Raw genomic sequence first — 25328 nt, forward strand, 5'->3', positions numbered from 1 at the left:
CGACTCTTTGGGTGCGACCCTCTAGCCAATTCGCCATCCACCGGACTGTGCAGTCATCCACATCATAGCCTCTTAACTTGTTCACCAGTATGGGGTGGGATACCGTATCAAAGGCCTTCCTGAAATCTAAGTATACGACATCCACCCCTCCTCCTGTGTCCAGGCGTTTCATAACCTGGTCATAGAAAGAGACTAGGTTGGTCAGGCACGATCTGCCCGCCACAAACCCATGCTGGTTTCCCCTCAGCATAATTTGCCCTGCTGGGCTCTCACAAATGTGAGCCTTGATAATTTTTTCAAAGACTTTACCAAGGATGGAGGTGAGACTGACTGGCCTATAGTTGCCTGGGTCCTCCTTCCTCCCCTTTTTGAAAATGGGGACCACGTTAGCCCTTTTCCAGTCTTCTGGGACTTGGCCCGTGCGCCACGAGCGTTCGAATATTCCCGCCAGTGGCTCTGCAATGATGTCGGCCAGTGCCTTCAGCACCCTCGGATGGAGCCCATCTGGGCCTGCCGACTTAAAGGCATCCAGTTCTTCCAAGTGACTCTGCACCACCTCAGGATCTACGTATGGAAGTCTGGCGCCTTGCTGCTGCCTCTCTACAACCCCAGTGAGAGACTTGTCGTGCCCCTCACTTAGGAACACTGAGGCAAAGAACTCATTGAGGAGTTCAGCCTTGTCCCCCGTCTGTCACCAATTGTTTCTGCCCATTTAGCAGCGGTCCTATTCCTCCCTGGGCCTTCCTTTTACTCCCAATATATCTAAAAAACAATTTCTTGTTGTCCTTTACTTGGGTTGCCATCCTCAGCTCCATGGTAGCTTTGGCCCGCCTAACTGCCTCCCTACAAGCACGAGCAGAGGAGGTATATTCATCTTTAGTGATCTCACCCTGTTTCCACTTTTTATGTGCTCCCCTTTTGGCCCTTAGGCTGCCCTGGATTTCTCTGGTCAGCCATGGAAGCCTCCTGGCCCCTTTCCCTCTTTTGCCTCGCTCGGGGATTGTCTTGCTTTGTGCCCAAAGGATCGTTTCCTTTAGGCACAGCCACCCTTCTTGGGCACCCATCCCATCAAAACTCCTACTCTGCAGTGCTTCCTTGACTAATCGCCTGAGTGCATTGAGATCAGCTTTCCTAAAGTCTAGCACTTTCACCCTACTAGTTACCTTACTGTGCTGGGGGAACATGCCCAGGAGTTTGCAAAGTTTTCATCACTGCGTGCACGTGCAGAGCAGGAGAGACTGGGCAAGGCTTGTTTCTTGGCAGCAGTCCCAGGCTCTACAGGGAGGCCATAAAGCCATGGCTGAAGGAACTTGTGAATCTGTTCCTCCATCCATTCCTCCCATCCCTCTGTCCCCCTTGCTCTTCATCTCCTTCCTGTCACTCCTCTTCTGCACAAGCAAAAAATGTTTTGGCAGTTACCGTTCTTTTCCCCACTTCCCACGGTGAAATGCGCTCAGCCCTGCACCAGTGGCTGCCTTAGTGGCTCATCCTCCCTATGCTCTGTAACACTAAACACTATGCAAATAGGGCATGGACTGAAAAAACGTGCATCGGCAACATCAATGGAAAATTGCTAGCAGAACTAGTCCAAGGGTGGCTTGAAAGGCGGGGAGAGAGAGAGAGAGCATGTTAGTGGGTGCAAGGAATACTCCATCATGGGAGAGAGCCTCCAAAAACGGCACTGGCTACCACAGCAGTATCCTCCTTGGAAAGTCTGAGTAATGCCCTGCTCCAAATCAGGGAGCAGTGAGGGATTGACCAGTGAGGTGCCTCTTCCCCTTAGTCTTCCCCTTGGGGCCAGTTATTTCATTGCCCTGCTGTGCCTGGTGAGGAGCTTTGTCCCAACTTTCTCCTTAGGCTTCCTATGCAGGAATTGAATTTGTACTGTAGAACTTGGCTGCAGAATTAGTGTCTGCATCTAATGATATAGTATGCATATACTGGCATCGATGCATAATGTCTGCTTCATTCATAGACCCTCAGCTTCTACAAATCTCCCCTCCCACCAGTCCCGTGGGATCAACATTTACTTCTTGTGAGTGTGTTTCCTTTTTTTGTAAATTGGCTAGTTTTTTTGTAAATTCATGGCTAGTTGGTTGCAAAGAAAAGAAGGAGGCTTCTTTTTTGGCAGTTAAAACCTTAATTTTCTAATTACTTACTGAAACCATGTTGACGGTGCTGGATTTAAGTGAACTGTTCTGCCCACGTTCCCGATGGAGTATGTCCCGCTCTGTCGTTGCATTATTAAAACACTTATTTATGCATACTTCGGAAACTGTGTAGACATATGATTCTTGCTAATGCTATCTTAAGTTTTGTGGAAAGTGTTGAAGTATGACGATCCTTGGAGTAGCTTTTTACTTGCTACAAGCAATTCACATGTGAGATGTTTATAAAACCATAAAAAATGAGGGCTGGAAAGGACCTCAGGAGGTCGCATCTAGTCCAACCCCCTGCTCAAAGCAGAACCAGTCCCAGCTACATCATCCCAGCCAAGGCTTTGTCTAGCCGGGTCTTGAAAACCTCCAAGGATGGAGATCCCACAGCCTCTCTGGGTAACCTGTTCCAATGCTTCACCACCCTCCTCGTGAGAACGTTTCTCCTAATATCTAACCTAAACTTCCCTTGCTGCAACTTGAGCCCATTGCTCCTTGTTCTGTCATCTGCCACCGCTGAAAACAGTGTTACGGGTGGCTTCCATTTTTCATGACTCTGTATGTCTTTTCTCCCAGCATCTAGTGCAAAACCAGAACCTGTCAGGAGAGAAAACGCAAGAAAAGGCTCTGTTGTCAATGTCAACCCAACCAATATCCGTCCACAGATCGACAGTCCAGAAATTCACAAATACAAGAAGAAATTTAACTCAGAGATCCTTTGTGCTGCTTTGTGGGGTAAGCTTAGATGTAGACAGGTATATGTACAGGTAAAAAACAGATGGGGAGCGTATTTCTGACAGTGCCTGCTAAGTTAAGATTTTACATTGGTTTATTGCATTGTTTGTTCCAAAGTGATTCATTGGCTACATGCCTACACACCGTTCAGTTGAAGCCACCCCGGAGGTGGAAGGTGAAAGCCAGATGAATTACTGTTGAGTTCCCTGCAGCAGGGTGGGAGGACACATTGGTTAGGGTGCAGAATTAATATCTTACTCATAGAAAAAGCCAAGGGATCATAATTTCCTCCCATAGGATCAAGGTTTTCAAGGTCTTGTCAGAGAAATTCCCACAGTGAGTTGCATGATACTTAGTTTATCTTCCTTAGTAGAATGAAGTGCAGAGGTTTGCCAAGTGATCCCTCAAGTGGCAGTAATTCCAAATGTAAAACCTTTGCAGTTCGTGCCCTGCCCTCACATCTACTACCTGCTCCATGGAGTCTTTCTGTGGGCACGTTATCAGCTAGAGACTCACACAGATCAATGTTCTTGTCTTACTTTGATCCTGTGAAAACATCAGTCCTGCTTTCACTGACTTCCCAAGAGGGATCCCTTGTAGGATCACCCTTTTACAAAGGAAACTTCTAGCCATATCTTCAGTTGGTGCCAATCTAATTCCAGTAGAGTTGTCCAGTTTAACCAGTAAGGACCTGGTCCCCATTTCTCAGTGCCCATATGCTCAGATTGTTTTAATCATCCATCTAACAAGAAAAGCAGGAGGTCCGAGGAGCTGACACAGTATTTTCCCTCCAGCTGAGCCTGAGCTTGAAATGAAAAATAAAATTTATGAATAAAATGGGAGAAACATTATCCAAAGGAAATGCAAATTTCCAGTTTACAGCTTCACGGGTTCTGCTTCATGTGTGTTTAAAGAAGGCCAAGATTTTAAATTAAGAACAGAGCTGCGTAGCAAGGTCTGTAATTATGTGCGTGCTCAGGCTGAAGAGTGCCAGGTCCTCGGCAGAGTGTTGCCAATGCAAATGTTTGCATCTTGCAGTGCGATACCTTATGCTGTTTCATTATTTCCAGTAGAACCTACCGATTAGGAAATGTACTGATCATGCCAGCCAAACAGAATTCTTGTTCCGGGTAAATCAGTTTATGTCAGCAGTTCACTGGAGCCTTAACTTCTGTGGGAGCAATTAGTTTTTGGATGAATTAATTCCTTTAATTTGGTATTCAGAACTATCTTTAAAATCACAGAATACTTTACTCTTGAAAAACCCACTTCCTAGCATCTGTTATCCTTTTTCTATTGCATTCTGCACATCTCATGGAATTTGAGGGTGAAGTTTTGGGGCTGGTTTGTACATCCAAAGGGACAATGAAATCATCCTCCATAATACTGAGAGGGTTAGCAGAAAATGTGTGACGGTCACAGTCGGTGTTGGAAGTTCTCATCCACAAAACATTTTCCTTGCACTTTAAGTACAGGTTGACTTCATCGGAAGTACTTAAGATGAAATTACAGGGGTACTTAAATATTATGCTAGGGAGGGGCCCGAGTGTATCCTTAGAGGATCAGATTTTTTAAGTCACTTGGATCAGGAGGTTGACTGAATAGTGATGGAGAAAATACGAGTCGAGTTAAGAAACAGAAGACTGAAGGGAATCAATTACAGAAAAGCAATTAGAGTTGAAACGGGCTGTGATTCAGCGGATGATTTATGGTTGTTTTTCATCTATTTACAGGAGTAAACTTACTAGTGGGCATGGAGAATGGGCTGTGGCTGCTGGACAGAAGTGGTCAAGGACGAGTTTACTCGCTGATTTCAAGGAAACGATTCCAGCAAATGGATGTTCTGGAAGGACTCAATGTGCTAATTACCATCTCAGGTTTGTTCGCTGTCTAAAAGTAGCTGTTCCACTGTGGGGTGGGAAGAAATTACAAAGAATTAGGTTGTAAAGTAGGTTATACACTTGATTCCTGTAGGACACCGTAAGGGAGCTGTTCACAGGAAAGTACATTTGTATTGTCGTCACTTGCTAAGACCTTCTCGTTTCAGATTCAGAGGAGATTCAGGACATTTTACTACCTGTTTAATATGTCAAATGGTCTGTGGGGATATACAAAGCGGCTGCATCCAGACTAGCAGGGGTGCACGGTTTGTGGTGCCACAAACCGCATGCAGTAAATGGTAAAATATGCTACAAATTTCTAGTGCAGTGGCAAAATTTGCTCCTGGGATTCCCTGGTAGCAAAAAAGTCACTGGGGAAAAAAAACAAACAGCACAAACCACGCAAAAAAAGTGGGTATCAAACAGAGGCCTGACCCTCCAGAGCAATGTTCTAGCTGCCAGCCAGGCCTCTGTGCTGTCTGAGTTGTTTTCCTGCTGCTCCAAGCACACTACCAGGCCACCAATTTATACTGCTGAGGCCAGCACAGATGCTGGCCCCAGCCTCCAGCTCTCCCTGGCTGAATAGCTGGGAAGAGCTGGGCAAGGGCAGTTTGCCCACAGTGGGACAATTTGTCCCTCAGCAAAGCACACATGCAGGGGCGTGCACTCAGGCACAAAGTAGCAGCCACAACTTCTATTTGTGCCGCTGCCAGCTCATGCCCCTATTTGTCTGGTCGTTATATAATATTACCGTACAGCCAACAAGCTACAAAATCAAGCCATTCCCTGCCCTGCAAACTAGTATCAGTGCTGTGTTACTTAACCAAAACAAAATCTGCATCCCCTGTGTACATAAGACTGCAAGAATTGCTAAGGTCTATGACTTCCATTGACCTTAGGGGGAGTTAAGGATGGTCAGTGCTTTACAGGATCAGAACGTCACACAGATAGGGATGAATTAGCTTCTTTTAATATGCTGACTGGACACAGCATATGTAGCATAGGTGAAAACTATACTTCCCTGATGGCCTATGTCCAAATTTCTATGTGATGCAACATCTGGAGCCTTTTTCCAGAGTCTAGATTGCTATATACCTTATATGCCTCTGACATCCAAAGGTAAAGAATGATGAAATAAATACCTCGACCAGGAAAAGAGAATAGATGTTATCACTGTGGCGGTCAAGTGGTAGGCCGGGCTGTGGCCAGTAGCCCCAAAACAGCAGGCGGGTACTTTTGACTGATGGAGTGGAATTAGGCACTGAAGCATATTGGTTGAACAAAGAGATTATTTACTTACGCCATGGATGTACACAGCGCAGGAAGAAGAACTGACTAAGGTTACAGTTGCAAACGTGAGCTCTCCGAGTCAGACGAACTGACATGAACAGCTTATCGGGTCTGCAGGGCACGGGGGTACGTCGACACAGTTGGCGACAGGGAGTCGTTGGTGGGTGATCAGTCCGCCAAGTTCACTCCGAGATGTGCGCGGAGTTCTCCGACTTGGGCGGAAACTGCTTTAACTTTTATATGACTAATAAGCCAATCACTAGACACCAAATATGACTAATTTAGAACCGGCCAATGGTGGTGCGCATATTTGCATAAAGTTGGCGGGAACTTTTACTGCACCGGGGTTTTTCACCATAGCGGAAAATTCCACTGTGGCGAGAAATTCCACTGCGTTATAGGCATCAAATCAATGAAACCTTCCACTGTGACATAGGCATTTAACTACTGGGTTCTGACAATCACAAGAGGCTGTAAAGTAATCAGAGCTAAAGAAATGTATCTATTCAGAATGGCTTTTTAAGGAAATGTCTGTATTTCTCCCTTTGCCCTGGGAAAGCCTTTTTAGGTGCAAACGAAAAAAAAAATTCTATGGTGGAGGAAAGACTGTTGCATGAAAACTTGGGAAAGAGGCAAAAAATAAAAGTGCAGATATGGAGAGGGCTGGCATGTCATTGGTGTATCAATCTCTATGTAAGATGTCAACACAAAACACAGTATTACCTTCTGCACTGATAGCCTCTCTTCTCGCATGGCCCAGCTTGTAACAGTAAAAGCTCCCTGCACTGGATCATGTAAGCTCCAGCAAATGAATACTGCAGGTTTGCACTGCACAGAATTAAAATAGTATATCTCACCTTCTCTCCTGTAAATGTCAGGTAAAAAGAATAAGCTGCGGGTTTATTATTTATCATGGTTAAGAAACAAGATTTTGCACAACGATCCAGAAGTGGAGAAGCGACAAGGCTGGGTGTCCGTGGGAGACTTGGAAGGCTGCATATACTACAAAGTCGGTAAGCTTCATTAGGTTCATCCTAAATCTCTCTACACAGCTCCTCTCAAACACTCCCCTCCTCCCCACCCTTTTTTTTTTTAACCTGTTTTTAAACATTACACATGGGCTTTAATGGATTTGAGCTCTCTTCAAACTCCCCTGCTGTGCATCATGGACTCTTCATTCCTTTTAATTCCAGATTGTCCCTGCCTTTGTAGCCATTAATATGACAACATGGTGTTATTAGCTGCAAAGCCTAGCTAAACTGAATGGTAGCTGTGTGTAGTTCCACAGGCAATGATTTCAGTGCTCTGATCAGCTGGCATCTGATCTGTACTGACATTTTTCACCTCCCTGATACCAATCTCCTTGATTAGCCCTGAATACCTGCTGGTAAATCAGATACAGCATCTATGGGATGTCTGCAGATTTCATAGATTTCATAGACATTAGGGCTGGAAGGGACCTCAGAAGATCATCGAGTCCAGCCCCCTGCCCAAAGGGCAGGAAGTCAGCTGGGGTCATAGGATCCCAGCAAGATAAGCATCCAGTTTCGTCTTGTAGGTGTTCAATGTAGGCGCCTGAACCACCTCCGGTGGCAGGCTGTTCCAGACCTTGGGGGCTCGGACAGTAAAGAAATTCTTCCTTATGTCCAGCCTGAAACGATCTTGTAGTAGTTTGTGACCATTTGACCTCGTCATCCCTTGGGGCGCTCTGGTGAACAAACGTTCCCCCAGATACTGGTGGTCACCCCTGATAAACTTGTAGGTGGCCATCAGATCACCCCTGAGCCTGCGCTTTTCCAGGCTAAAGAGCCCCAGGGCTCTCAGCCTGTCATCGTAGGGTCTGCTTCCCTGACCTCTGATCATGCGCGTGGCTCTTCTCTGGACTCTCTCAAGCTTCTCCACATCCTTTTTGAATTGTGGAGCCCAAAACTGGATGCAATACTCCAGCTGCGGCCTCACTAAGGCCGAGTACAAGGGGAGAATGACAATCAGATAACTGATTGTGTTGGGTGTTCTCCAGTTCACCCTTGTGTTGTATATTATACAAGAACCAAATATACATTTTTAAAGTTACACTACACTTAAGTGACTATAAAATGCAGTTAATGCCAGAGTAGCTCAAAAATCTTTATTCAGCCTCTGGCTCAAACAGCTCTTGAAGATGAACACCAGTAGGGTGTGATGTTATTATAATGTTAGCACCCTGATGGGCACTAGAGCAGAATATAAAATAGATTTGATTATATTTAAAGGAGCTGTATTAAAATGGCACCTCCCCAAGCAGTGTAGCAAAATGATGTCTGTGGGGTTGTGAAGGATGTGATAATGGCAGAGGTCTTATACTCTGTCTTATTTCTTTTGGTTTTACAGCACACTACTTTAAAATTGCCATAGTCAATGACTAAATTGGAGAGAAAAAGTGAAATGATATATGGGAACCTGTAGTTATTTTCATAGTAGTCTTGCTGAAACACCATTTATCTTGGCTCTAGCTACTTGTTTTTAGGTTTTACTTAAAAAAAAATAAGTAAAGGGTTCCTAGATTTAAATGCACATTGCTTTGTAACTGCTGGGCGGATGAGTGAGAGTTATACAATCCCATAACTCAGCTGAACAAACATTGGAGCAGAAGGCTCTCTCTGAGCCACAGAAGCCATCGCTCCCTCGGAGTGGCCCCTGCAAGCTCTGGACAAAAAGCCCATTAGAATAGTTTCACCTTGCAACTTTCACTTGGCCAGAGTTTGGTTACACCTGCTGAGGCTGTGGACATGCCCTTGGAGTTTGCAGAGCATTCCCCCTATATAATTGCCTGCTCCACTTGCCTCTAAAGCAAGCTTGGCTGCTTATAAAACTGGCTGCAAGCTGTTTGGGAGAGCAGCCGCTATTATTTTCCTGTTGGCAAATCCTTGCATGTTCTGACCTTTGCCCTTATGGCTTTTTTTTCTGTAGAGAGGAAGAAAATGATGTTTTTACTTCTCTCTGCCTGGACTGGAGGGTCTCATTGCTACCCCAGGCTTGTCCAACCCCATCCACTCACTGAACTGCCTCTAGGTACCAGTGTAAAATGCAGAGGCACTAAGTGGCATGGGCTCAGCCCTCCCTCTTCTCTCGGTGCTGAGCTGTCACTCACTTGCGTAACACCTGCATCCTTTTTGAGAGCCTGGCTCTAATTTTCAATGCAAACACTGAATGTGCAATGGGAAGAAAGGGAATATGTAAGGATGTAAAGCTCCGTTCTGTTTCCAAGGCAAATGCTAAGGATTAAAATGAAGCACACAGGAAGGGCTCAGTTTGCTGTGCAGAGTTCTGCATTTGCTGGGAAGGATCGCAGTGAGGTTAATCAACTTGGAGAATTGTTCCCTTCATAAGTGGCCTGTGATCTCAAAACACTGGGAATCCACTACTGCTCCAGTGCATGGAGACGTAACCTCCACATGGACGCTGAGATGAGAATAAAGCCTAAAAATGTAGCCTCTGTCTGTCACTGTTCTTGTAACTGTACATGAGAGGTGAGGGATAGCATACCCAGCAAAGCTAATGTGTGTTTTAGTATTTTTTTTCATATCAAATCCTTCCTAAAATTATTATTATTATTCAATTATTTCAGAAAGGATTTACCCAGTCATTTCTCTCTGATCCCTTCTGCAGACAAATGCTAGTGCTGATTCCTATCTCAGTAGATAGAAATAAAAGTGGAGTCAGTTTATTTAGGTGACCAAGTCCCTCATGATTGGATTTTCGTTATGTTTGTACAGCAAAGTGGGCCTAGGACCTCCAAAACCAGCCAGGTAAGAAACGTGACCAATGATGTGCAGAACTGGTGGTGGGATAAGTTTTGCCATCCTCAGCTCGTGCCATACGAATGCAATAGAGGATGTAACCTCTCTGAGACTTTAGTATGGATGTAATATATTTGCTTCATTCATAGGGGTGTGGAACAGGACCAGACTCCATGGGTGGCTATGACCCTGGTGACCGCATGGCTCCTCAGAGCACCCTCCTTCTTCCTCCCACCTACCATGCCTTGATGGTATTATTTTACTGTAGAAAGGAGGCTGCCCCAGGGTTCCAGAGCAAGCCCCAGCCTGCTTTGGCCTTCCTGTACCCGGCTGGCCCCCAGTCCTATCCTTTAAGCCCTAAGTGAGAGCACTCCTGACCCCATCTACACCCTTAAGGGCTATCTGTGACCTCCTTCCTCCCCTACAGCCACACCGTGCTTCGCAGATTGGTACTTCAAGCTGTCGTCTGGGCCCCTTGGCCCTTGCAAGGCCCTCTCTTTTCTCTGGGTCTGGCCCTAATCCATGCTATGGCTTTGGCCCTAGCCTTCTGTTCTCTGGGCTCCTGGCCCTCGCATGGTGGCTGTAACCCTATCTCAGCCTTCAGCCTTCTGGGTTCCTGACCCCAGGCCAGGCTGTTTTCACTACCCCAGTCTTCTGACAACAGGCCAGACTTCTGTCACTGGCCTGGCCTCTCTTAGCCTCAACCCACAGCCCTCTGGGTCCTTGACCCCAGGCTAAGTGCCCACCAGGCACCCCTCTGTGGCCTCCATACCTCCCCTGTAGCCACAGCCCCATCCTCTGGTTCTTAATAAGAATATGAATGCAACATAAACATAAGCAAGCTGCCTTGCAAGCTAAAAGTCTTCCCACCCCAGCTCAGTGTCCCCATAAGTCATACTTCCCTTGGAGCCTTCTCATCCTAGCTCTCTTGGGTGGCTTGAGTGCCTGACGGGCTGCCTCCTGCAGCCCTCCTCCTTCAGAAACTCCTCTCCCTGCTACCTGCCTGGGCTCAGGTGCTGGTCTTACGTGCCTCCAAAGTCCCAACCCTTCCTGCCACGTTGGCTCTTCAGCCACCCACTGGGGTTTCCCTTTTGGCCTGATGACCAGCTTGCCTTTCCTTGCTACTGCTTAGCTCAGCTGCTCACAGCTTCCACTTCTGGACTCCCTAGATGTCTGCCTCTTAGCTGCTTGCCGTGGAGCAGCGAGTTACAGGACAGTCTCCCCAGGTGCTAGCTCCTACCCTGGGCTGCTTGCTTTCTGGCATCTAGCTCTCTAGCAGCTAGCCTGCTTCCTAGCCACTCAGGTGCCAGCCCCCACACAGCAAGCTTGATTTGCTGCTCTCTCCTTTAAAGTAACAGGAACTTTTGGCTCCCTGTTGCAGACTGGTGTGAGGACTAATCCATTTGTAAAGTTATTTGATACCAACAGAGCCAAGGGGTATACAAGGGCCAGTCCTCTGCCCACTGAAGGCTTCCATAATGGAAAAGTAAATGAACATGAGCTCAGACTGTAGGTGTAACTTATTGCAATAGCCTAACCCTGGGTTTATGCTCTTCCAGTCTGGGAATAGAAAATGACCACATGATCCATATATCCAGTCTGAAGAGCTTGCTTACTGTTATCAAATGCCATTAACACACTACTTGAAAGCAGGATACAGACCTGTCTGTGCCTCTGTATACCCACCTGTGAAAAGTTTGAATGCTGGAAAGCAGCTCAGGCTGAAGAGGAGTCACGGCTTCATTAAAATAATAATAGTTTTGCATTGCCTCCTTCCTGTGGAGGCAGCCACTATACCCCTTTATCTGCCAAGTGACTCCCTGAGCCCCATCCTCTATGTGCTCCTGAGTCTGAGCAATGTTACTTGTGTGTAAATGTGTTTATGGGATCAGGACCATGTATCAAATGCTTTTTAAGGCACTGACTTGTCTTGATTGTATGCAAAGTACTTAGCACCCATTTGGGTGCTACATAATAAAAATAGTAAGCAGTGGCTGTATCATTGAAAGGTTTTGACCTGTAAGCTCAGTCAAAGAAATATTCATTGTAAGTAATGTTACTTACGTTGAGTATCAAAAGCCACATTCTTATGCTTTAATTAACTGAACATGACCGTCCACAAATCATCTCTGTGAAATTTTAGGGTGTATATAAAATCACCAAATCTGAGCCCCAAGTATTTTCAGTGTGTGTCTCCCTGAAAGCAAAATAATTCTTCCTTTTATATTGTAGTGAAATATGAGAGAATCAAATTTCTTGTTGTTGCTTTGAAAAACTCCATCGAAGTCTATGCTTGGGCTCCAAAGCCGTATCACAAATTTATGGCTTTCAAGGTGAGTGGACTGCCATCTCAGTTTGAACGTGCCATTATCACTTTCTGTCCGTTTCTGCTTGTGATGCTTTGTGTAACATTTATTTTTAATTAAGGAGTGAGCGGACACACTTTTTAAAATTTAGATCGTTTAGACAACTGCAAATGCCAGTTGTCTCATAAGTACTTCAGATATGGTTTTACAAGAAGTGACCAGTTTTTGTAATATCTTATTTGAAAATATGTTTGGATACCAAAACAAAATTCTCCCCCACTCATCCTCAAGCTAGGAAAATGAGTGAAAAGGGTGGAAATTTCAAAAGTTCTTACAATGGGCCTTGTTTGAAAAATGAGGGAGTTTTAGGGGCCCTTAATGATGATGGGCCGCAAGTCCGTATGAAAGTCAGTGGGAGTTGGATACGTAATGCCTTGAGCCTCGTTTTTAGGAATTTGAGCCTGCATCTAAATTTAGTACACATGAAACGAGGTCATAGTCATAAAAAGAACCTAAAACCAGTCACTCAGGTGTTAATCTTATCAACGCTTTAGGAATACATACCTGATTTTTCTCTTTCAGTCCTTCACTTCACTTCATCACAAACCACTGTCAGTTGACCTGACAGTTGAAAATGGACAACGGTTAAAAGTGATCTATGGCTCATTAGTAGGATTTCACGCCATTGATGTGGACTCGGGATTTGTGTACGACCTGTACTTGCCGACACACGTAAGATACTTGTCATCTGAAATAATCAAGTCATTTCCATCTTTTTCTCATGTATGTCAATTAATAGTCACCGGCTGAATATTTTGGACCTTATTTTGGATCTTCTGAAAAAACAGGGTCTGGGCTAGGAACACAGTGTTATTGTTCCAGCACTTTAAGGTCTCCAAGATTCAGTTTTATGATCTATTTCCTATTCCTGATCCCTGTTTTTCCTGAGGCTTTCTGTAGGTTTATGACTGAGCTAAAGAACATCTAAGCCATGCATTGGGAATGGAGTACCTAGAGCTGCTATGTTAATTAGGTATTTTTTTAGCCTCTTCATAAGTTTTTTTTAATATTGATGCCAGGCTGATTAAACTATAATTACATTAACTTGAAAATTGGCCCTAATCAGAAAGGATGTCATAGCAGATTGTAGAAGCCAGTTTGGTCTTTGGATGAATACCACCTTTGTATTGTGATGCTGTACCAAGTTAGAGCACCCATAATGTTAGCAGGAGGAGCTATGTGTAGTCGGTTTCCAGGTATGGGTAAAGTTTACTTCAGCCTTAAGCCTCAATTCTTACATCTCTTAGCAGATATATGTATAGCTTCCCCTATGAGTAGAGCCAATGTCTCATTTTTAAGTGATTCCAGATCAGAGCTTCACTTTTTAAAATGGGGTTTGCCCCTCTGATGCTGTACCTGAAATGGAAGCCCCAGTTAAATAAACTTACTGGTTTCCATAGTGCCCAGAGCAACCTCTTAAAAACTTAGATAATCCAACAGGGAAATAATTCCTCCAAAAGAGCGAGAGGCCTGATGCTATGTAGTCCAGTGCTATTATTTTGTTTGTAACCTTCTTCTAGCCTGCTGCTGCCTACTTGTATGGAAATGGCCTCAACCAGAAACAGTGCATTCAGAAACGCATAGAAATATGGGCAGGTAGCAGCCAAATGTTCCAGTCCTGCTATGGTAACTCTATGCTACCCATGCAGCCTCACTGAGATCAGGGGGATGTCGTAGGTACTTGGTTTGGATTACATTGCAAAATCAAAGCCCAGCTACAATATGAACAAAGCAAATCCTGTGAGCTTTGGAGAAATCCAGATCTAGATATGAGCTCTGCAGCATGTGCCCCAAACTAGTTTTATTTGTAACCATCCTACAGCCTCATTTTCTGGCCAAATGAACTCTTACCATTATGGTATCCTACTCTGGGCAGTCCTACTTAAAAGCATCCCAACCCCTCACAGTCTCCCCTATCTCACCCAGCAAACAGGCCACCCATCCAACTTTGTCAAAAATAGTGTTTCCAGTCACCAGGTACCTTTCTTGATACTTAATGAGTATATGGGATTCCTTGCTATATCGGGGGGGGGGACTTGATTCAGATATTAGAAGTATTTAATCTAACAGCTAATAGCTGTATTAGTTAAGGCACCATTCAAAGTTCACACCAGTTCATTAATCTGCCCAGGATTGTCTGCACACAGGGATCTTTATCTTGGCTAAGCCTGGCAAATAATTAAATGTCAAAGAGATCATTAACGTAATTACCACCCAAGATAAAAAGCAAGGGAAAGGGCGAGTCATTTTAATGGATTTAGTTTTGCCACAGACTCCTGATATAATTGTGTACATCTCAAAAGATTTCCCAGGTGAACGCCCTGAATTTGGGGCACCCTTCTGAGAACTGCAACTCCATCGGTGTGTCTGCTCCACCGTAAGAGAACATTTACTAAAAATACATTTTCCCCTAAGAATCCTGGATCTGAAATAAATGTGCTGCTACAGTGGGCTGTATCTGTTTGGATAATTTGTTGTTTTAGGGAACATCTGATAGACTAGATAATTATCTCAAAAAAGGCTTCAACAGGCTGAATTGAGATTACACTTGCTACCTGCTCTTTTCTCCCCTTCTCCACCTCTCTCTCTCTCTCTCTCTCCCCCTCTCTCCCCCCCCCCCCATCTCTTCTCTGCTGCAATTGCTCATGCAAATACCAAGGCAATGCATTAAAATTGTTTTCCGGCTCTGGATATCTGTTTTGGTGTTAGGGATAGTGGTTGCAGAGACATGGACTCAAGTGGTTGGCCTGAGTGTATTCAACTTGGCAAGTACAGCTTCTATACTTCTTGACTGTTCCTCGTACCCTGACTGCATGCATAAATGTTGGGAAAGACAGATCTGTGTGTTTGCTGACTTGTGAAAGTGACAGTCAAGTTCCACTTGTCTTGTCCTGTGAAAGTGCTGATATCAGGGGTAGTGCAACGTTTAAGTCAATAAAGGAGAAAGATCTGGTTTCTGATAGTGCTTTAGAATAGGAATTAGAAATGCTTATTGTCTGGGGTTTTTGGTTTTTGGTTGTTTTTTTTTGTTGCCTTGTCTTCAAAATACTTTCCATATAATCCCAACTTGATAGCTGTATACTTATTATAAAGCCCTTTTCACTTGGGAAGTGAGTTGGTTTTTGTGAGCATTTCTGGAGCACTCCCAGCTGCCTGTATACCTTGTATGAGGTGCATCTTCCCTGGTGCTCGTGCACTGAATAGGATTTAAGCAGGCACTTAATGGTTTTAACGAATCTTGTATGTAAAGAAAGAAAAGAGTGTGCAGAAATGCTTGCATTCAGAAAGCTCAGGTGGCTCTTTCAAACTACCATAAATATTGTTACACGAAAAGGTTTTAATGAGCCGTTGTTTCAGCTCAGGAGTTCTGCTAAGGTAATCTCAGAGAAAATGCAAGTACTGGGTTCCTAAAACAAGGAGGTTGAATGTGTTATTCCCCCAGCTACATTCGGTCACCAGCTCACTATTTCCCTTTCCTCCCCACCCCAGGTGTCTCTCACCCATTGCCTCTCGCCCCTCTGACTCTCACTGTCATGCATTTGCACTTTCACGACCTGCATCCTTGCACACTGGCTTCTATCCCATCCAGGAGAGCACAAAACAAATGCAGACGCTCCCTCTGCCTGATGAAGGGTGTTCACACTCAACAGTTTATTTACAAAGAAGAATTTTTCCAACTATTTTAGTTGGTTTAATAAAAGAGATCAGATTTACCCAAAGTCTGCCTATATCCTTAGACCAACAAAGCTACAGCCAACTCCCCTTTTCCCCCTGCTCTTACTTAGAATCAATTTTGAATTCAAATACTGCTTACGTGCCTTCTGCTGCTTCATATAATACCAGCCTTTCTTGGACAAGCCAGTAAATCTCATTGTGTCTCACATGTTCCTTGGCCTCTTTAAACCAAAGCAGACTTGTAAATATTAAGTGAAATATTGAACGTTGACTTCTTTACAAACCTACTATAATATCTAAAAGGGCAGGGAAGCCTACTCTGAAAGTTATCTAGCAAACTATATAGCCTTTCTTAACATGGGGATTTCTTTTACTTTCTCTGAGTTGCGAGCCAGTTGTTTTTATTGCTCTGCCAAGCTACTTAGATGGATGCAGTCGTGGGGGCCGAGAGGGGGCCGAGGATCGGGAATCCTCGGGAACGCTAGCTTGGGTTGCGGCTGCAATCCCATGACGGGCAGATGGGTACTCTCTATCACCGTAGCGGAATTAGGCACAGACAGGACGCGTATCAGTTGGAAAAACAGAGATAGCTTTACTTACACTGTAGAGTCGTATATAGCGCAGGCAAGAAGTGACTTCACACTTCAATCGTAGTTGCAACAATTCTAATCTCTAGTCGCTAATCGAGGAGCTCTTGTAGACCGGGTAGCTCGGGTCCAACTCAGGCATGCAACACGGAGGATACGTCGTAAGGCTTCGATGACGGGGAGTCGTTGGCAGGTGATCAAACTACTGGAGTTCCACTCCAAGGGAAATTGCGGAGTTCTCCCCCTAGGGCAGAAACACCCCTAACCTTTTATATGGCTAGCGAGCCAATTGCCAGCCGCCATGTGGGAATAATTTAACATCAGCCAATCGTGTTATGCAAATCTGCATATCCTCGGCGGGAACCCTATCCACGCCGGAACTCTTCACCATGCCGAGAATTCCCCTGCCTTACCGTGCCTTGTGCTGGAAAGTTCCACTGTGTCGAGGCACTGATCCAAATCAGCTCTGATAGCAGTCACTAAAATTTCAATCCATTTCCTGATATAAATCTTCGTACAATTTGATTCCAGGTCTAGGGAATTATTCGCCCACATGCCATTATCATCCTCCCCAATACTAACGGAACAGAATTTTACTCACCTATGAAGATGAATGAGTCTACATTGATATATATGGGCACTTCACAAAAGAAACTGTTTTACAGTGGGGGGAGATGCCAGCCTCTAAATAGCACTTAGTTCAATGTAAGATTCAGCTCTATGAAACCTTGAGTTCTCTATTAGCTTTTTATCTGTCTGAAAGCATTTGTATGGCACATTAAGCAATTTCTGGGCAAAACAGATGGCTAAAGCACAGAAAGATTTATGTGCATTTCTGTAGATGTATATGACAAGCCCATGATTTTATATAAAGCTCTCTGCATTTGGACCTGAGTTTGGGTCTGAATTATATTCATTTCATAGTGTTTATTCTATAAAGGGTTTACTTCAAAGGCAGAGATTGCTTAGAAGAATGCAGCCTTACAACAGGTTTTTATTTTTTCTTGTACCTGGTATTCATTTAAGTGAGTTACAAAGGGGAAAAAAGTGCTGGTTCTAGAATCCACCGCTGAAAAAAAAAAAAAAAAAAAAAAAAGTTATACTACGTAGAACATACGATCATTTAATATATCAGTGAACATAACATCTTGTTATTGGTCCTTTAACTATGTCATCCCTCATTCAGAATACAGCAGATCAGAGAGAGCACTCTCAACGGGCTCTCACCGATCCCCATTTCCATCTGGTCTTCTAAATGCTGCAAATTAAGGTTCCTTTTTAGTCAGACATTTTCTTTCATTGAGTTTCCAATTGTTATTGATGGGGCTAAGAACAAAGAAAAGCTGCACGTGGCAGGTTTTTGTATCTGTAATCTTCACCTGGCATTTTCTGGCTTTCCATGGCCCTGCCTTTATAAAGGGCGGGGGAGCTGCATGCAAACCATAGTAAAACCAACCCTGACAACAGTTCATTGCAGGCTATAAGGACAGATCTGAGCATCGTGATCCCGATTCTCTGCACATTTCCAATTGGGTAAATCTGGAGTGATTCCATTGAAGTCAGTAGAGTTATGCCAGTTCAAAACCAGGGTAAGGAAAAGGCTCATCTTTTCCAGCTGCTGTTGAGAGCATGGAGTATATCTGTGTCTTGAACTCTGATCTCTGTGGCACCTAATTTGTTGCCTCCACAGCTCTGAACAGCAAAATCAATATATTTCTGTTATGGAACTATGTTCCTTTTCTATATACTAAACCATATTTTCTTTCTCCTCTTAACTTTCCAACCCAAGTCCAGAGCTGCAGAGTATATTTAAAACACACAAAGTACATTCGTCTCTATACTGTCTTAATCTTTAATGGCCTCGAATATACGAAGTTTTACATCTCACAGTCTAATGTAAGGAGCACAGTGTGAAATAATCAACTATGAAAGAACCATTATCCAGGAAGGTTAAAAAAAGAAAAGTTTTAACAGTGACTGTTGCATCTAATTGGCAACTGAATTGAAAGATGAGTTGGGAGGGGAGAACAGCCTGCAGAAAACATTGTGGCATGGAAAATACCATCTTGAATAGGCACAGTAAGCTCTTAGGAAGGGCACAGTATTAAGATTGCTTTATAAACCGTGACAATTTATTCAAAGTGACGTTGGTGTATATCTGATCTCCTTAAATATTTAGGCTCTAGTTTGCCTTCCTACACAGGCATAATTGATTTGTACTCATCTTTTTCCCTTTGGGAAGGAGCAGAAATTTCAGACTGGCTTTGTTTACCTTCTGTGCTGCCCAGAATTGTCCCTGATCTCATGTTTAACGATCCTTAAACACAGATCAAGTTGCAACTATCATAAAATGTTCTGATTGCCTAATTTTATATGTTATGTGCTAACAATGGGCTTGGTACTTGATAACTAGCTAAGACACAGCACTTCTTCTAAAGTTGAGATAAGTTTACATAGGAAGCTCTGGAGATGTGTGTAAGGTATGGAAATGATTTGTAAGGAACAAGGGGCTTTGTGGCCTTTCACTTTAGAAATAAAGACGTTGCAGAATGGTTAGCATAAATCACTACTCAGATGTTGTGTTCTGAAACCACAGGATTTGTAGATTTGAGCACCAGCCAGGGACAGAAATTATACATACACTAGGTAAGTGATCAGAAACTAGTTCAAATCTGTAACACAACAGGGCTAGGGACAGACATTAAAAAGCCTGAGCCTGGGTTGATTCAGTCTTTGCAAGTTAGTCTAACCTGGCTAGGCTGAACCAGTTTGTAAGTATACAGACATCCCCTCTGGACTGAAGAAATGCAGGCACATGCCTGCAGTGGCTCAGGCTAGAAGCCAGGGGGTACTAGAGCAGCCCTCCCTCCCTTATATAGTGCTGAGTTGAGGGGGGGAGGGGGGCATGACAGACAGGACAAAGTGTCTGCTTAGGGCTTGTTGGAGCTAATCAACAAGCCCTAAGCAGACACTTTGTCCTGTCTGCCTTACACGGCCACCTCTCAGCATTAGTTAGCATACCACGTGCTGGCTACGGTCTGTGCTGTGGGAGAGAGGAAGGGTGGGGGGGGGCGATGCAGGAGGAAACCAGGTAGATGCCACTGTGCCTGCAGTCTCTGCCAGAGCTGCAGCCAGGGAGCAGAGGGACAAGGCCAGCCCAGCTCTGGAGCAGAGAGCCCCACTCAGGGCAGCAAAGCAACTGGGATGCTGGGGTACTCCGATTTAAGTTGCTGGGGGTCTGGGACAGACATTGCATAAACCAGTTTGATCCAAATCAGTCAAGTCTGATACTACATTCAGCCAGGTTTATCTCAAACCAGTTTCAGCCATTTCGAACCATTCGACCATTCAAACTGGTTTATGTGCACTGAACATCTGTTCTGTTACAGGTTTAAACCAGTTTCTGATAACTTAAACCGGTTTATGTGTAATGTGTGTTCCTAGCCCAGAAGTGCAGCACACACAAACTGCTCTCAAAATGGCCACCTGGTTTAAGATAGACCTGGATGGATGTAGTATCAGACTTGACTGATTTAGGTTAAATTCGTGTATTGAGCGTCTGGTCCCAGATCCCCTCCAGATTCAAGTTAATGCACAGTCCCCCAGCATCTCAGGATACTTTGCACCTCCCCTGTAAACCCCCACCCCCTCGCAGGGTGGACAGGCTAGCCTTTGCCCAAGCTGTCTGCTCCAGCCAAGCAGAGAGGCATGCTATAGCACCTCCCCCCCTGACTTCTGGCTTGGGCCACTACAGGCATATTGCCTGCATTCCTGCATTTCCAGAATCAAAAGTGAATGTCCGCTCACTTGCTGATCAGTTCAATCTACACAGCTTAGACTAACCTGTGAAGATTGAATCGATTCAGCCTCGGGCTTTTTGACTGTCTGTACTTATCCCCAGTAGTTCAGAATGTTATTCCCAGAAAATCCAGAGTTCGGGGGGAAAGTTTTAAAAGCACAAGGCCAACGAAAGGGATTGGTTGCTTATCTGCCCTTTGTGTCTTCTCAAACCCCACCTCCTTGGTTATTTGAATTAGCAGACTAAAACTGATCCTAACTTTGCTCCCTACTCAAATCAAATCCTCAGCATCAGATCACTCTGTTAGCTATCTTCTTTTAAACATGGACTTCCCAGTCAAGTCCCAGTATTTTCTTGCCCCTCTTGAGTTCTTGCATCTGGACAAAAAGGCACTAAAATTTTAGGAGAAACTAGGCCCACTGGATTTATTGTTCAAGCACACCTCAGGAGACCTTGCAAGTTACCCTTGAAATGTCCAGGCTTAAACAGATTCCGACATGTTCTGTGTGATTCTCACCTGAACTGCATATTGAAGTTTTCCTTCTATTAATTTTACACTTCATTTTCCAAAGGGAAAGAGGTTTTGTGTTATGCGAGGCTTCCAGCTAGCCATCATTTGCTTGAACCTTCATGTATTTTCTCATTTCTTTACAAATGATTTCACATGATAAAATCAGTCTAGATTGTTAAGCGATTGAGAAAGGTGGCAAACTCTTATGGTATTACTGACAGATCTAGGGCGGGGAAACTAAAGATAGCAGCCACTAGTTATCTTCGAAGTCAAACCTCTTTGACCAAACCATTAATTAGAAATTGGAACATAGACACTCAGATCCAGTTGGAAATTAAAATAGTAGAGCTATGCTTTCTTTATGTGATCTTGAAGATATTTCAAGTATATAATGCTAAAAACAGAGTTGTAATGTTTTCTTTATGTTAAAAAAAAAATAATAAAGGTTTAAGAAACACCAAGCTGATAGGATTTGGGAACTTTTTGCCGTCTTGGATTTGTTGAGATTTATTTAAAGTGTGAATTGTTGGTGGGGATTGAGATATAAGTAGTTATTCTTCACCTCGTGCCTTTAGGAAACAGAAATGATGTTGATGCTGAGAAATAAATTGCACAAGCGAAAAGCAGGCGATAATGATGTGTTGACACACTTTGTCAATCTATGGAATAATTGCAATCCAGTTCAGGCAAAGGAACCACCTGGCTGTCTTTGAATATTTTTTATGGTCTGCGGGCAGTTTGGAGCTCTTTTTGCAGCTGTCCCTAGAATTTCAATGCGTTAGTTAGGTCAGGGCTGTCCGACCCTGAAGGGGCCAGGGGCAGCAGGCCCCTCAAGCCGCACTAGAGGGGGCGATGGGCTGGAAAGAAGGTCAGGAGTTTTGAGTCCTATTGTGTCCAAGATTTTTTTTTAATGGCTTTATTTCTTTCCCCTCCTCTTAACCTCCACACCACGTTTTTAGTTGACACTTGTCGTTTCCGTGAATGTGGGCTGAGTGAGTCCAATGTTGGTGCTACTTTGCAGAAGGAACATTGAGCCAGGAGCTCCTTTCTCCCTGTTAGACAGTGTCTATCAGTTCCATACTATATAGGGACCTGAATCTGAGCTAACTACACCTGTATATATTAGATAGTAGGTCCAGTGATGTCAGTGGAGAGACACCAGTAGAAAACGGTGTAACAGGAACTACAGTTCACAGTTCTATAGTTGTTCTTTCCTAGATTGTATATACAATAGGCATAATCCTTGACAGAATGGTCTCCATATTAACACTGTGTGTGTGTGTGTGTGTGTGTGTGTGTGTGTGTGTGTGTGTGCGTGCGTGCACGCATGCATGTTCATGTGCACACACCCTTATACCAAAGTAAGTGTGCTTTAATCTGAATCATCTTAATCTATACTGAAAATGGACTAGGTGAAACCCGAAAAGGTACTTTTATTCTGGAGTAGTTAATTAGGAACTGCTGTTCTGCTTTAAATTTACACCCTACCCTAATTCAGATAGTCTTCCCTGTGTAAACCAACCCTTATATATCAGTAGCACATCAGTAAATAAGGTGGAGGACATTTTATGAGTTTATATGAGTTTATGGGTAGCCATAATAAACTCGGGGAAAAACTTCTGCTGCTGCAGAGATGTGTTTTATGCCACAAAGATTTTGATTGAAATTTCCCTGCATCAGTTGACAAGTTAAGGTCTCAGGTATATTGACCTGCCAGCAAAACAAAATGGCTGGATTTAAATAAGGGGCCTGATGTGTCCTTATAGCATACTTCTATTATACAACACTGCAGAGAAATCTGGTCTCATCTAAAGACGATGATAGTGCTGTGCCCGGTCACCAAAGGATTTCTATCTTGCTTGACCATAGGTTATAACACAGTAGAATTAAGATGTTCTTGAGAGCTTCAAGGTCACTATCAAATTGAAATCTGCCAAAAGCTTGACTATAGCTGACTGATATACAGACATGGGATATTTGACAACACTAGTGCAGGTTACTTGTGGTGTGAAGCAGAAGAATGAGGACTGTCAGTGGATTATATTCTTATTCTTGGACCAGCATGGGAAATATTTATATTAGCTGGGTAGCTATAACATGGGTTTCTTTGGTTTTTACTGCTATTTGTATGGGCTGGTCTCGTGGTCCTAGCATCATACTGTTCTGGTGTGTATTATAGCTGTGGAGCAGGGATTCTCAACCAAAGCATCCTGGTCCTGTTTGCAGAGATGCACCCCCGATCAGATTCCTCAGGTGTGCCTCTCTGCAAACAGGGAAACCCCAGAATCCAACTCGGGGCACACCTTTGCAAATGGGAGACCCTGGGAAGAACCCTAGAAGTGGGGCTGGATGAGACCTCCAGAGGTCATCTAGTCCAACCCGCTGCCTGAGGTGGGATCATCCCTGTCCAAGCTATCCCACACACATCCATAATCTAACCTCTTTGTAAAACTACCCTCAACCCTGATGTAAATAAATAGCACCTTAACCTGCTGCAGGGAAAGCTGGGGGACCACGGCAGCTGATGTCCTGTTTCTATAAAAAATTGTTATTATACACAAGAGGTCCAAGGAAGAGGACCATGCCCCTCACTGAAAAGGAAGGTGTTTGCAGTCAATGATGATCTGACCATGGAATAAAATTTGTTCCTGACCCCAAATATGGCGCTTGGTCTGACCCTGAGTGGAGGAGCAAGACCCTCTAGCCAAGAACCTCTGGCTTTACGTCGCAGCAGGAGCATTGGCACAGATCAGTCAAAATTCCCAGTCTTGGTTGCAGCCAACACCCAATGCCTCTGAGGAGGCCTAAAGACACTCTGCGCTTCTGGGGCATCAGGGGTCTGATCCTACACACCCTGGACATGGAAGTTCCCAGAGAGCGCAGGATTGGGCCCCTGAAGCGCAATCAGGAGCACCTGCCAGGGTGGCTGGAAAGCGCACTCCCCCCTTCAAGGAGACAGCCATTCAATGCAAAGCAAATCCAAACCACCTGTGACTTACGGTGTTGTGTGCCACCTTAGATTGACTTCCTTTGCGTGCTTGATACAGTCTTTACTTACATATGTTTCTGAAGTACTATTGCATTCTCTATCTTCGTAAGTCAATGTATAACAAAAGCCCAAATCTTTAAACTAGACATAAATGAGCATATCAGGTTTTAAGGAAACCACTCTATTCACCCTCAACAAATGTGCATGGGGCAGGCTGTCCAGTAAAGCTAAACAGCAGTCAAACACAGACTTCTCAGATGATTTCACAGCGCCAGTGTTCTCACTAATGAAATAACAGTTCATAGAGGAGGAAGAAGAACCTTTTCTGAATATTGGCTATCTAGAGCATAAATAATAGGTTTTCACGGAGGAAGCCTACACACGCACAAACTTCAGGGCTGTCAGAAGGGCTTTCCTTAAAACTGCACTCATTTGAACTCTCATTGGACTTAACTCTATGAGGACCATGCAGAGGCAATGTTTAGGCAGTATCACTGTAAACTCTGATCGCTTTGCATAAAGGCACTTTGTCTTGGTATAGGTTGTGTATCCAAAAGGAGAGGATGTAAGGGAATACATGGAAAACAATAGTCAGAGAAGGCTGTCCTGCTGTCATTTAGCAACAGCACAATAGATGCAGATCTGTAAAAATATGCAGTGCCTAATTTTCACTGAAGTCAGTGGGACTGGGTTAGGAAGTACCTTTGAGAAACTAGTTCACGGTGTCTTTCCTCCCAACGTTGTTTGCAGTGGTTTCAGTTGTTTAATTTATGTCCAAAGGCTGTCCTTAGATGCATTGAGAGGAGGGACTCGAGGAGTTTGTACGTCACCCAGATCCGTAACAGAAACTGCAGCCTCAAAGACTCCCAAAGCAATTTGGCATATTTGGTGTAGCCTTTTGTACATTTGGGTGTGGAGTATGATAAATGGCAGGCTGTGCCAACAACCTGCAAAGCTTTTAAACGTGGGATTGTATTTCTGATCTTTAAAAGATGAACTACAAGAGCAGATCCTGGTACCTCTGATCGACTGGTCATCTAGAACCAACCTTTCTAAGGGTCAAGTTGTGAGTGCCTCCTAAGAGGTTGCTATGTCAGCATTACAGGAAAGCCTCTTGCACAGTGAGGGAGAGCCATAAAGGTAACATCTGTATTTCATATCAAATTAATGGAGAGAGAATTTCTGGTAACTAATGATATGTAAAGACTGAATATCCTCCCAGCAAAGCCTAAGCATGGAGGGGAACCCTCCTGTGTTTGCATTTCCTCTCCTCCACTGTGCCTCATCCCCCTTCTTCTTATGTCTCTGGCTTGGCCATGTCCTCTTCTGCAAGGGTTCATGGGGTGAGGGAATGAGCAGACTGTGTTTGGCAAAGCAAAGAGGGTACAAATTGTCCCTCTCTACTTTTGGGGAATTTCATTTATAAAGATAATACAGGCTGCAGCTAATTATGTTTCTACAAACTCCACCTGAGAAGCAGAGGTGGGAACCAGAGCCCACACCGGGGCATCAGTCTCCTCTGAATCTGACAGTTTTTGAATGGGCACTGTGGCATTTTCCG

The 25328-nt window shown here is 44.2% G+C and overlaps 1 pseudogene; it reads left to right on the plus strand.

The window, feature by feature from the left end:
* The first annotated feature begins 2166 nt into the window (after positions 1-2166).
* LOC132243805 (mitogen-activated protein kinase kinase kinase kinase 4-like) lies at positions 2167-19272 on the plus strand (annotated as a pseudogene).
* Positions 19273-25328: the final 6056 nt, after the last annotated feature.

Source organism: Alligator mississippiensis, chromosome 11 (assembly GCF_030867095.1).
Source record: "Alligator mississippiensis isolate rAllMis1 chromosome 11, rAllMis1, whole genome shotgun sequence".
Classification (NCBI taxonomy): Eukaryota; Metazoa; Chordata; order Crocodylia; family Alligatoridae; genus Alligator; species Alligator mississippiensis.